At 45.3% G+C, this 12650-nt stretch overlaps 1 pseudogene; it reads right to left on the bottom strand.

Annotated features, from left to right (window-relative positions):
• The window catches only part of LOC149911688 (protein MANBAL-like), a 95860-nt pseudogene that overhangs the window by 76968 nt on the left and 6242 nt on the right, over positions 1 to 12650 (bottom strand).

The following is a 12650-nucleotide window of genomic DNA, read 5'->3' as shown; positions in this document are numbered from 1 at the left end:
TGCTAACTAACATCGTTAACTAGCAATAGGACTGGAGGGAATGGCCTCAATTTGTGCCAGAGCAGACTGAGGCTGGATAGTGCATTTCCAAAAGTGTGGCAGAGGTGCTGCGGAGGCAGCTCCGGGTGATTCTCACCCGCCTCGCACTGCCCCCCGGATGCATCTCCTGCCGGGTGGCGGCCAAACACCAGGGGGATGGCACTGAGACAGCCAAGCGCCCCGTGCCTCCTTTGCCGCAAACTGGACGGCTCCTGGAAGAGGCGCAGCAGGAACAGCCCCGCGTGGTTCTCACACGCCTCGCACTGCCACCCGGATGCATCTCCTGCCGGCTGGCAGACAAGCACCACGGGGACAGCACCGAGCCACCCAGGTGAACAATGCCCGCCTGCACCACCACCAAACACAAGAGCAAAGGGCACAAGCAGCACGCTGGCAGCATCCCAGCCGCAAAGAGGAAGCTGCCGCGCTGCCAGGATGTTCCAGGCCACAAACATCGGCGCTAGGCAAAGCTGGCTGTGGCAGCACGGCGGCCAGCAGGAGCACTCAGGCCGGTTTCAAGACAGCATTAAAGGAGAGGACAACTTCTGTTGGTGACTGGTTTCAGCAAAATATAAAAATTGCACTTTGTTTTAGGGAAGCAGCCTAGGCGTCGATTCAATCTTTTTAAGAAAGTGGGAAATGGAAAGCCTGTGTGGGTGAGAACCAACATTTTGAATGAAAGGATGTGTTTGATGTAGGAGAGAGGAGAAGGCACTGCAGATCTGAGTCGGCTGAAACGGGACAACGTGTATAAGTGGAATGGCAAACGTATGGGACTACGATTGAAGAGATGAAGAGATGAAGCTTGTGCTCCTCAAGTACTGCTTTGTTTCTGACAGCAGCTGATGCAAGTGGCCTTCCCTTGATGCTCAGCCATGTGGAAGGGCAGGGGAAGAAGACAAAACTTTAGAAGGCACCAACAAGAGGTACAGATACACAACAGCCACCTGGACTTGATGCACTGTCTTTCTACCTAGGTTTTCTTTTTGTTCCTTCCTGGGACACATCTCCCAACTTTCTCCTAAGCCCTAGCTGGACAAAAATGCAAGCAATCAGATGAAGAGATGGAAAAAGCAGGGGAGTTACCTTCCAAGAAAAGAGAGGAGGGTGAGCACAGGCAGCTTGAGACAGCATCTCAGGAAAGTAGTGCTTTTCCTGAGGACTGCCCTGTGTCCCAGTTCTCCTCGCAATTTGTGCATGAAGCCCTCAGAAGGAAAACCCAGCCTCCTCCTCCCAGTAAGGGCATTGACCAAGCAGCCCCCTGGGCTCTGCCTGAAAGGAAGAAAAAGAAAAAAGGAAAAGAAAAAATAAGCAAAAAAAGCATTGCAAAGCAACAGAGAAGTATGAAAGAAAGAAAAAAATATTAAATAGCAAAAGGAAAAGCAAAGAAAAACCAATTGGAAAGAACAAAGAAAAAGAAAACTCTCTGGAAAGAAGAAAATAATGCCTTCAGGCATCTACCCTCTCGCCAGAAACTTCCTACGTCCAAAGGGCTTCTGCAGTGGGACCATGTGCAGGACAGCAGGCTTAACTCCTTAGGGCGCAAGGCCAAAAAAGCTTGGAGGCTGCAGCTCCAGGCCCGCCACAGGATGTCACAGCAGCCATCACCCGGGCTCCCGCAACCTGTGTGCTGTCACAGTGCGTTTCCATGATGACGACGGGCCCCGCAGCCGCTCACCAGCCCTGCGCCTCACAGCAGCCCTGGAAGCAGACAAACTCAGCCTCATCCCGCTCTGGATTATGCTGAAGTGCTACTATTCAGCATTACTGCTAATTGTGAAGGGTTACCCTTCGGCATTAGGTTTTAGGATCGCTATTTTGGATTACGTTTAAAGGTGAAATGTTACCAATTTCTTTTAGTGCTAAGGTTTAAGGAAAACCCTTTAGGTTAAAGGTGACTGTTTTGGGCTAGAGTTTAGGATGAAGAGGTACCATATTAGATTAGGATGAAAGGCTTCCCTTTTGTAGTAAGAGTTAACGGTTCCGATATTGGATTAGATTAAAGGATTCCCACATGGGGGTATGCTTAAGGGCTACCCTCTTTTGTTAGTATTAAGGGTTACCCTTTTTTGATTAGGGTCAAGGCTTTCCCAGTTGCATTAACAGTAAACGGTTATGTGCTCCCCATTTGGTGAAGGTTACATATTACCTGTTTGCTTTAGAGTGAAGATTTCAGGTTTATGCGTTTGAGTTAGTGATATGAGTTACACAACAGAGTAAGTGCTAGGCATAAGAGGGGACAGTTAACTTGCTCGTTACGGGTTACATTTTCCTAGCAGGCTTAAAGAAAACCCATTAAGCACGAGGGCAAAGTGTTAACAATATTAGACATGATTACACGTTAAACCTCTCCTCTTTAGGTTCGGGGTTAAAAGCTTCACATAGGGGATAGTGTTAAGACCAAAGGGCTCAACATTTGGTTAAGAGGCAAGCCGTCCTCTTGGGAAAAAGGAAAAAAAAACAAAGGGCATACGCTTAGGACAGAAAAAGTATTTCAAAGAACAGGAACAGAGGGGGAATGAAAATCAACAAAACTGAAAAGAAACCAATGCACTGCAATGCAGAAGAAGCAGGACACCAAGGCAGAAACAACAGAAAAACAACCAGGAAAACAAACAGAGCAAACCAACATCAACCCATCCAGAAGCAGCAGCAGCAACACAAAAAAGCAAAGGAAATGAATACACGGTCATGGCAAAGCAGAGATGACGACCGAGCCTGCAGGAGGCCAAAATCTTCCCATCCGTGCCTGGGAGGAGGAAGGGGTAGCTGCTGGGCATGCTGCTACCTCCACCGGAGATGAGCCTTCAGGGTCGCCAGCCCAGAAGGAGTCTGCGGCTGCCGGGTAGAACAAAGCATCTCTCTGCAGGAAGGCAAAGCACCTGCGCTCATGCCAAGGACGAGGTAAGGGTAGCTACCGGGCATGGATCTAGCCAGACAGCAGAGGAAAAACAGCCAGTCCACCACAAGGGAGGAGGCAAGGATGCCCACGAGGCGTGGACCCACCTGGGAAACCGAGAAGGAGCTGCAAATGCATCAAGCACAGCAGGAAAGCCTAGAGGGCAGGCTGGAGTTCCAGAAGCCTGGCAAGGAAAAAACACAACAAACAAGGGAGAAAGAGAGCATCAGGTAAGTGAAGGCAAGGGAAGAGGAAGGGCGTGGGCATGGGAACAAAGATGGCAAAGCAAGGCAAGGCAAAGAATGAAAAGCAAAAGGAGAAACTCAAAGCAAAGCCAAGAAACACACTCTGAAAAGTAAAGGAATGCTTTCAGCAAAAAACAACGTCATGCAAAGAAAGGAGCAGGAAAGACAACTAACAAATATGAAACAAAGACAATGGAAAGCACAGCAAAAAGGCTCACAGCAGAAAAAGCAAAAAGGCTCGCTGCAGAAAAAGCAAAAGACAAAACACAACAAAGAAGGAAAACAAACCAAAGCAAAACAAGGTTGAGAAATACAAGAGGAAAGCAAATGAATTTAATATACTATCATGGCAAAGCAAAGGATCCAAACAATGGAAACAGATAAAAACGCTGACCAGTGCTTAGCAATGGAAAGAAAGAATGAAAACTGAAAAGCAATGCAAGGCCACGATACGAACAAAAAACCACAGAGCAAAACCAAAGCCAAGCAAAACCAGGAAAAATAAAAGAAAGACGAAGGACTGGGAAGCCAAGGAAAGCAAAGCTAAATCCCTTGAAACCCTCACAAACACAGGGGAATACGCTTAGGACAGAAAAAGTATTTCAAAGAACAGGAACAGAGGGGGAATGAAAATCAACAAAACTGAAAAGAAACCAATGCACTGCAATGCAGAAGAAGCAGGACACCAAGGCAGAAACAACAGAAAAACAACCAGGAAAACAAACAGAGCAAACCAACATCAACCCATCCAGAAGCAGCAGCAGCAACACAAAAAAGCAAAGGAAATGAATACACGGTCATGGCAAAGCAGAGATGACGACCGAGCCTGCAGGAGGCCAAAATCTTCCCATCCGTGCCTGGGAGGAGGAAGGGGTAGCTGCTGGGCATGCTGCTACCTCCACCGGAGATGAGCCTTCAGGGTCGCCAGCCCAGAAGGAGTCTGCGGCTGCCGGGTAGAACAAAGCATCTCTCTGCAGGAAGGCAAAGCACCTGCGCTCATGCCAAGGACGAGGTAAGGGTAGCTACCGGGCATGGATCTAGCCAGACAGCAGAGGAAAAACAGCCAGTCCACCACAAGGGAGGAGGCAAGGATGCCCACGAGGCGTGGACCCACCTGGGAAACCGAGAAGGAGCTGCAAATGCATCAAGCACAGCAGGAAAGCCTAGAGGGCAGGCTGGAGTTCCAGAAGCCTGGCAAGGAAAAAACACAACAAACAAGGGAGAAAGAGAGCATCAGGTAAGTGAAGGCAAGGGAAGAGGAAGGGCGTGGGCATGGGAACAAAGATGGCAAAGCAAGGCAAGGCAAAGAATGAAAAGCAAAAGGAGAAACTCAAAGCAAAGCCAAGAAACACACTCTGAAAAGTAAAGGAATGCTTTCAGCAAAAAACAACGTCATGCAAAGAAAGGAGCAGGAAAGACAACTAACAAATATGAAACAAAGACAATGGAAAGCACAGCAAAAAGGCTCACAGCAGAAAAAGCAAAAAGGCTCGCTGCAGAAAAAGCAAAAGACAAAACACAACAAAGAAGGAAAACAAACCAAAGCAAAACAAGGTTGAGAAATACAAGAGGAAAGCAAATGAATTTAATATACTATCATGGCAAAGCAAAGGATCCAAACAATGGAAACAGATAAAAACGCTGACCAGTGCTTAGCAATGGAAAGAAAGAATGAAAACTGAAAAGCAATGCAAGGCCACGATACGAACAAAAAACCACAGAGCAAAACCAAAGCCAAGCAAAACCAGGAAAAATAAAAGAAAGACGAAGGACTGGGAAGCCAAGGAAAGCAAAGCTAAATCCCTTGAAACCCTCACAAACACAGGGGAATACGCTTAGGACAGAAAAAGTATTTCAAAGAACAGGAACAGAGGGGGAATGAAAATCAACAAAACTGAAAAGAAACCAATGCACTGCAATGCAGAAGAAGCAGGACACCAAGGCAGAAACAACAGAAAAACAACCAGGAAAACAAACAGAGCAAACCAACATCAACCCATCCAGAAGCAGCAGCAGCAACACAAAAAAGCAAAGGAAATGAATACACGGTCATGGCAAAGCAGAGATGACGACCGAGCCTGCAGGAGGCCAAAATCTTCCCATCCGTGCCTGGGAGGAGGAAGGGGTAGCTGCTGGGCATGCTGCTACCTCCACCGGAGATGAGCCTTCAGGGTCGCCAGCCCAGAAGGAGTCTGCGGCTGCCGGGTAGAACAAAGCATCTCTCTGCAGGAAGGCAAAACTCTTGCTTTACTTAGTGGTAAAATAGTAGAAATGCAATAATACAACTATCTTTTAGTCTAACTGTAAATCCCAGGGTTTTCGACCTGAATCATCATGCATGGAGAACAGTCCTATGAAAGAACAAACAGAAACCTGAACAGAAAAGCCCTGCATCCAATCCACATGCCTGTTGTGTATCTCTATCTCTCACTTGGTTCATGTTTCAGACTCTGTTTTCTTCCCCTGCATTTCAGCAATTCTGTTCGTCAGTGGAAGGGCACTTGTATCATACTCATACTTTAAGAAAGTAGTATATTATGAGCAGCTCTTTGGCGATGCTTAGTTCAGACAACCATGATCTTATTGGAAACAGGCACCTAAGGTTTGCAAAGAGACACACGTCTCCAGTACATGCCAGGGACAGGATTATCATAGTGCTGAAACATTATTTCAGATGATCCTTTATCAGTAAAGGATAGAATTTGGGGGCATATTCACAAAGTCTGCACAAGCTGAAGCTAATTAACATATTCTGCTTTCTCATCATTCAGTTGGAGAAGACAGGCACATTCAAACATCAGTCTGTAGGAGTTGAACTAATACACAGTGCAAAACACTTGGATTCTTCAGAGGGAAACGTTGTCTTCAGCTGCCTCGGTTAAATCTATTCAAAATTATCTTGCAAAATTATCTTCTTAGTTCCTTACCACTCTTTCCTTCCCCACACTTCAAAACTACAAGCAGCTAGAACAACGTTCTCTGTAGAAATCCAGGACAGAAGAGTCCTGGTGGATCAGTATCAAGCCCATCTCACAGGAGGCCAACGCCCACTATTTCCCGTCTCATCAACACAGATCTTTGGCAGCATTCAATTGTCTTCCCTGTCATCAAAACCGGTATCATTTCAAAGCAAGTGAATCCAGCCTGTAAAAGCACATTTAGCCTCCTACAGCAATGCAGTGGTTTTGGGGATTGAGTTTGAGAACACATCTTTAGGCAAACACACCAATTTCCATGTGTCTGAACGCGCAGCCACCCCGACGCAGTGATCCTCCTTCCACAGCTGCAGACCCTTTCATTCCACACAGTGGAAGAATGTCTTCACAGGGGCAGAACAAACAGCTGTCTCCCTGCAACAATAAGGAAACAAAAAAGACAAATAAAGGAGCACAGCCCCATGTCCAAGACTGTGTAAACTCCATGTATTCCAGTGACCAAAAGTAATCTGCAATATCAGCCTTCACCCTGGCATCACAGGCCCTTGTTGGCCTATGACAGCAGTCTTGGTACATGATACCTGTGAGTGGGTAACACAACAACGGAGGTGAAGCCTGAGCCAGCAGTTTTCCTTACTGTCTCACTTATCTGCCTGAAAAACAGATAACCTCATTGCCCCTACTGCAAAAAGACATTTAGACACAAACTTCCATTCACTTTGACTGTGTTTGCAAGGATCTTATGAAGGAAAAAAATGGTTTCTTCTACAGTTAGCCAGAATAGGGGCTTCTTTGAAAGAGCAACAGTGTGCAGACACTACCCCTGGCATCCTTCTGCTGTGCTTACGTAGCACCTGGAGCAAGCAGGTACTGTACAGCTTGTGAGAAAACATGTCAGTAGGAGCAGTACACTCATAATGCAGCAACAAAGACCGGAGCACTGTGAGACAGGTAGCAGAGTGCTTTTGTTAGTGGTCAATGTTAACCCCATCCAGTCAGTGCTGAGCAGAATGGGGACAAAGGGTAGACTCCACAAACTGAAGATAATGTTTCCTCCTGGCTCGGCTATAATCATTTCTTTGGGCTTTTTTTTTTTTTTTTTTCCTGTTCCTTGGTTTTGGTAAGATGCTAATAATTTATGCAAACTCCCCCATACACTACCAATCTCCATCCAAGGATGATATAAAGACTGTGATAAGCCCTTCTTCTAGGCATACAATTTTAGAAACAAAATCTGTTAGAGATTTTGTGATGCAGATAGATATGGGCAATAAAAGCAGAGGCAGAGAAAAAAAGAGCTGGCTTGCATGGCAGCAGGTAAACAATGTACCCAGGAAAAACACTTGTCTGTAACACTCACACCTGTATCTCATCCCACATAAAACCCAGAACATTACAACTTTAAAAGTCTAATTCATCTATACTGTGTTGAGCCTCTAAGCTGTCTTTGCTTCTCTGCTTCTGTAATCTAAGCTCACTTTGTCTTTCTACTCAACAGGCAAACCTCATCATAAGAAGACAATATGCAAACTACGGGTGGAGTATGTATGTAGCCAAATTATTAAAAGAATTTTTTACTATGAGACAACAAATATATGTGAGGCAATGTTGTCTGAACTGAAAACACAGTGACTTTAACATACATACCAAAACACTAGAAATCAAGTTTTACCATATTTGAGAATTTCTGGTTATGTAGGTTATGTAGGAATTAACTTAAGCTGCGTAGGAAAATCTGGGATGCCACATGAACCAGCCAGACCTCCAACCCCATCCCCTTTGCATTACGCACAGGAAAAGGAAAAGGTTACCACTTATTTCACTTAAAGAAAAGCAAGAAAATCCTCAATTACTGAAAATCACCACGCTTGATCTTACAAATCAGGATGTAACATAGTAACTCTTCTCTCCAGCAACCAAAAAAGATAAATAGCAGAGGAATAATTGATTCAGAGGTCTGGAAGAGAAATACTGACATACTAAGAGTATGAAACAAATCCAGTCTAGTTCAGACATAGCTGAAAGCTGTTGTCAGCCAAAGCCTCAGCAGTTACCAACATGTAAACAAAGCTATGTTTAATGTGTTAATTTTTTAACTTGAACACAATGCCTGGCATTAAAAAAAAAAAATAATCATAAGTTGTTCTTGTTTGAATCAAAAAATGGGAGAAAATCACTCGGAAGCAGAACATTCACGACTTCTAAAATCACTGCCTTATGAAGGTAAGTACAAAAGCCTATCTGCTAACCAGCAACCGGCCCAGCAAAAACTACTGAAATTATCCATCAACAATGAAGAGGCAACAATACAAGGAAAAGTACATCAGCTGAATTATTCACGCTTTAGAATACCAAAAGGTTAGATCTGAACTACCTGAGCCCCCAGGGTCAGCCTTTCTCAAGCTACACGATCATCTACTGCAGCTGGGACTTATTCTCTGTGTTCCTAAGCCTACTTCTTCAGTAGATTGGAAAGACTGGTTGTATCAGCTATAAAATACCAAGAGTTCAGGGTTCTGTGTTACATGGAGTGAAACTTCATCTTAGCAAAGACGATTCTATTTTTGAAACAACCCACTGTTTCCTGTGGATAGTAAAAATAAAATGAAATCCAACGACAGCTTGTACTCTTAGCCTGTACTCTCAAATGTAGTGACAGAGTGCTCTAGAGTGGAGGTAAGAATGACATGAGTCCTACAGCAGTTAAAAACATTTTAAAGATAACAACATTCCTCTGAGGCAGTAACAGCAAGTGCAGTACGCTTTCCCCCCACGCCCCTGCTCACACAAGTAACCTGCTGCTGGTTGTGGTCCTGCTTGGCAGGAAGCTGCCCTACACCCACCCCAAGCAGCCTCACCAGCACAGGGCAGCCTAAGCCCAGCACCAGGCAGGGCACCCTGCATGGCATCTGCCAGGCTGTGGCTGGCTCAGCTCCCATCCCGCTGTGCCTGCAGTCCCGCTAACCCCATGCTACAGCAGGTGCTGTGTCATCACAAGACAGAGTGGCGACAGAGGCATATTCTCTATGGGTTCTGCCCTATAAATGCCATCACACAACCTGGCACTCTGAAGTTTACATGGATTAACACCTTGTGAGCCCCTCTCTTCAAGGAGCTAATTCTACAAGTCTGAATCCCACAAAGGCTGTGGGGCGATGACAATTGGCACTGTGGCAGATACCCTATCCTAAGCAAGATTGTGCTCCTAAGACACTCAAATTAGTGTGGCAGAACCCTACCTTATTTTCTGTTTAATCTCTGTATCAATCTCACGTGGATCAAAATAACAGATTCAGCACCTGCAATGAGTCTAGATTGAGCAAAGCTTTCAACAGAGGGAGCAAAGAAATCAAGACAAGATGATGCAATGTGATGGAGTCAAAGCAGCTGGCCAACCAAACACAATGTGCACACATTTCCAAGCTGAGTATGTACCTGGAGTTGGGATTGTATCATTCACTACCAAAAGAATTCCTGAGTACCCTCATAAAGAAAGCTATATGCTAACATTACTGGAGTCAGTTTTCATAAGTTAGTCCTCTTTAAAATTCCTAGATGCTTGTTTGCTTAATATGCACCATTTACTTCTCCAAAGTTGCATTTCCTTTTGTCTTTCCATTTGAAGGGCTTTGAAAAACTCTTTGAAATAGAAATTCCATGATTACTGTAATACACTTGGGTAGGTATTTGGACTTTCATCCAAAGACATTCAGTGCATTTTACTAAAATAAAGAATACTCAAAAACTTACTCCAACAAATTCCCATTGATTTTTATACCACTGGTTTTGGATGTTACAAGCAGGAGGTAGCAAAACACAGCTATTCAGCAATCCCAGCAAGTCAGATGGGCTCTAGGGAGACAAGAAGGGCAATAAGGTGACAAAATTGAAGGGATAGGCTACTTGGGGAGATTACAAAGAAGTTGCTAAGGTATGCAGGGAGGAAGTTAGGAAGGCAAAAGTCCAACTTGAACTCAGACTGGCCACCGCAGTAAGAGAGTAAAAAATCCTCTTATAAATATATCAGTGGTAAGAGAAGGACCAAGGAGAATTTCCATCCTTTACTTGATGCAGCGGGGAGTGCAACCACTGAGGATAAGCAGAAGGCTGAGGTCCTCAATGCCTTCTTTACATCTGCCTTTAAAAGGCAGATCAGTTATCATCAGGGCACTTTGTGTCCCAATCTGTAAGTCTGGGATGCTACGCAGAATACACCCCTGGTGATTCAGGTGGAGACAGTTAGAGAGCTCCTCCTCCATCTGGACTGTCACAAGCCCAAGGGACTGGGCTGAAAGGCAGGTCATACTTGTCAAACCTCATCTCCTTCTATCACTGGGTGATCAGCCTGGTAGATGAGGGAAAGGCTATTTATTGATGTAGTCTGCCTAGACTTCAGCAAAGCCTTTTCCATGGTCTCCCACAGTATTCTCCTGGGGAAACTGGCTGCCCATGGCCTGGACAGGTATAGCCTTCTTTGGCTAAGGAACTGCTAGAAGGCTGCACCCAACAGGTAGTGGTTAATGGAGCTAAATCCAGCTGGCAACCCCAGGGGTCGGTACTGGGGCCCATCTTGTTTGATATCTTTACTGATGACCTAGATGAAGGGATTGAGTGTACTCTCAGTATGTTTGCAGATGACTCCAAGTTGGGAGGTGGTGCTGACCTGCCTGAAGGCAGAGAGGCACTTCAGAGGGATCTAGAAAAGCTGGATCGCTGGGCTGAGGTTCAACAAGGCCAAGTGCCAGGTCCTGCACTTTGGCCACAACAACCCCATGCAGTGCTATAGGCTTGGGGATGAGTGGCTGGATGACTGCAAGGAGGAAAGGGACCTGGGGGTGTTGGTTGATGCTTGGCTGAACATGAGCCGACAGTGTGCCCAGGTGGCCAAGAGGGACAATGGCATCCTGGCCTGCATCAGAAATAGTGTGGCCAGCAGCAGCAGGGAGGGAATCATCCCCCTGTACTCAGCTCTGGCCACACCTCAAGTACTGTGTCCAGTTTTGGGCTCTTCACTACAAAAAAGGCACTGAGGCCTCAATGTCCAAAGAAGGACAACAGAAGTGATGAGGGGTCTGAAGCACAAATCTTATGAGGAGTGGCTCAGGGAGCTGGGATTGTTTAGTCCGGAGAAGAGGCGGCTCAGAGGAGACCTTACTGCACTCTACAATTTCCTGAAGGGAGGTTGTGATGATGAGGAGGGGTTTGGCCTCTTCTCCCAGGTGACAAACAGGACCCAAGGAAACAGCCACAAGTTGTACCAGAGGAGGTTTAGGTTAGACCTCTCTGAGGTTTTTCTCTCAGAGTGGTCAGGCACTGGAATGGCTGCCCAAGGAGGTGGTAGAGTCGCCGTCCCTGGCAGTGTTCAAGGGGCATCTGCATGAGGAGCTACGAGATGAGATTTAGTGCTTGTGGTGGCAATGGTGATGGGAGGATGGTTGGACTAGATGATCTTGTAGGTCGTTTCCAATCTTGCGATACTATGATTCTATGAAATATCAATGCAAACAGTAATAAATTCCTTCCTTCTTCACAGATCTTAACAACTTGGTTTCCACTTCCTCTCAATACTCTCTCTTCATCCAGAAGCCAGCAAGTCCTCTCGGATGCTGTCAACGGTTTATGGGCTGGTTCAGCCTGGTTCTGTGACTAGCGGGGCGGAGGGATCCACAGATCTGCACCTTTGGAAAAGGGAAACAGGGGACCCAAAATAATTGAAAACAGCAGCAACGATCTCAGGAGAAACAAACTAATTTACTAAATACAGTATCAGCAAAATATAATGAGAGAGAGGGAGTGTGTGTGAAAGGTGGATTGGTCTCACCACAACGCTGAGGTGAGAAGTGCAGTCCAGTTGAGCTGATGAAGAAAAGCAGACAGAAGAGCAGACGGAGAAGTGCAGGCGAAGAAGAGAACATCAAGTGACCTTGCCGGGAGTTACATCTCCTTACTGACCGCAAAGCCCCCTGGGGAATGTAGTTGTTGTTCTCCTCCAGACAGGCACCCGGAACTTGAGCATCCACAGTCAAACCTCCAGTGCATTACATGATGTTATGATGTGGAATACTGATAACCAAAAATCATAAAACCATGACAGATGCTTTCAACTGCTCAGCAAAATTAAAAAAAAAAAAAAAAAAAATCAGAGAAACTGTTCTCTACTCTGGGAGCGTTCCAAAGCTTTCTGACCCAGAGTAAAACTAGGAAAAAAAAAAATGTGAGGTACCCAATTGTTAGAACTACCTTTTTTTTTTTTTATGTGCACATTACATATTTTCACATTTATCAAGATTTCTTGGAGATCCTAGAGAAAAAAAAACAAAGGACGTTCTTCCTCCTTTCTCCTATCACTTCACTACTACTTTGAGCTCCTCCATGACTGTGACACTACTAGCATATTCATTATTGCTTCTATTTATAAAATAAGAAACATATATATTTTTTCCATGCAATTCCTTTGGAAATTAGTAATGGACAAACCTCAAGCTTTTGAGAGGTCTGAACTGGTCATGAAAAGCAACCAGAAGCTCAGAG

This window comes from Phasianus colchicus, unplaced genomic scaffold (genome assembly GCF_987193195.1).
Source record: "Phasianus colchicus unplaced genomic scaffold, bPhaCol1.hap1.1 HAP1_SCAFFOLD_59, whole genome shotgun sequence".
In the NCBI taxonomy this organism is placed as follows: domain Eukaryota; kingdom Metazoa; phylum Chordata; class Aves; order Galliformes; family Phasianidae; genus Phasianus; species Phasianus colchicus.
This window is presented reverse-complemented; position numbering and strand designations above follow the sequence as displayed.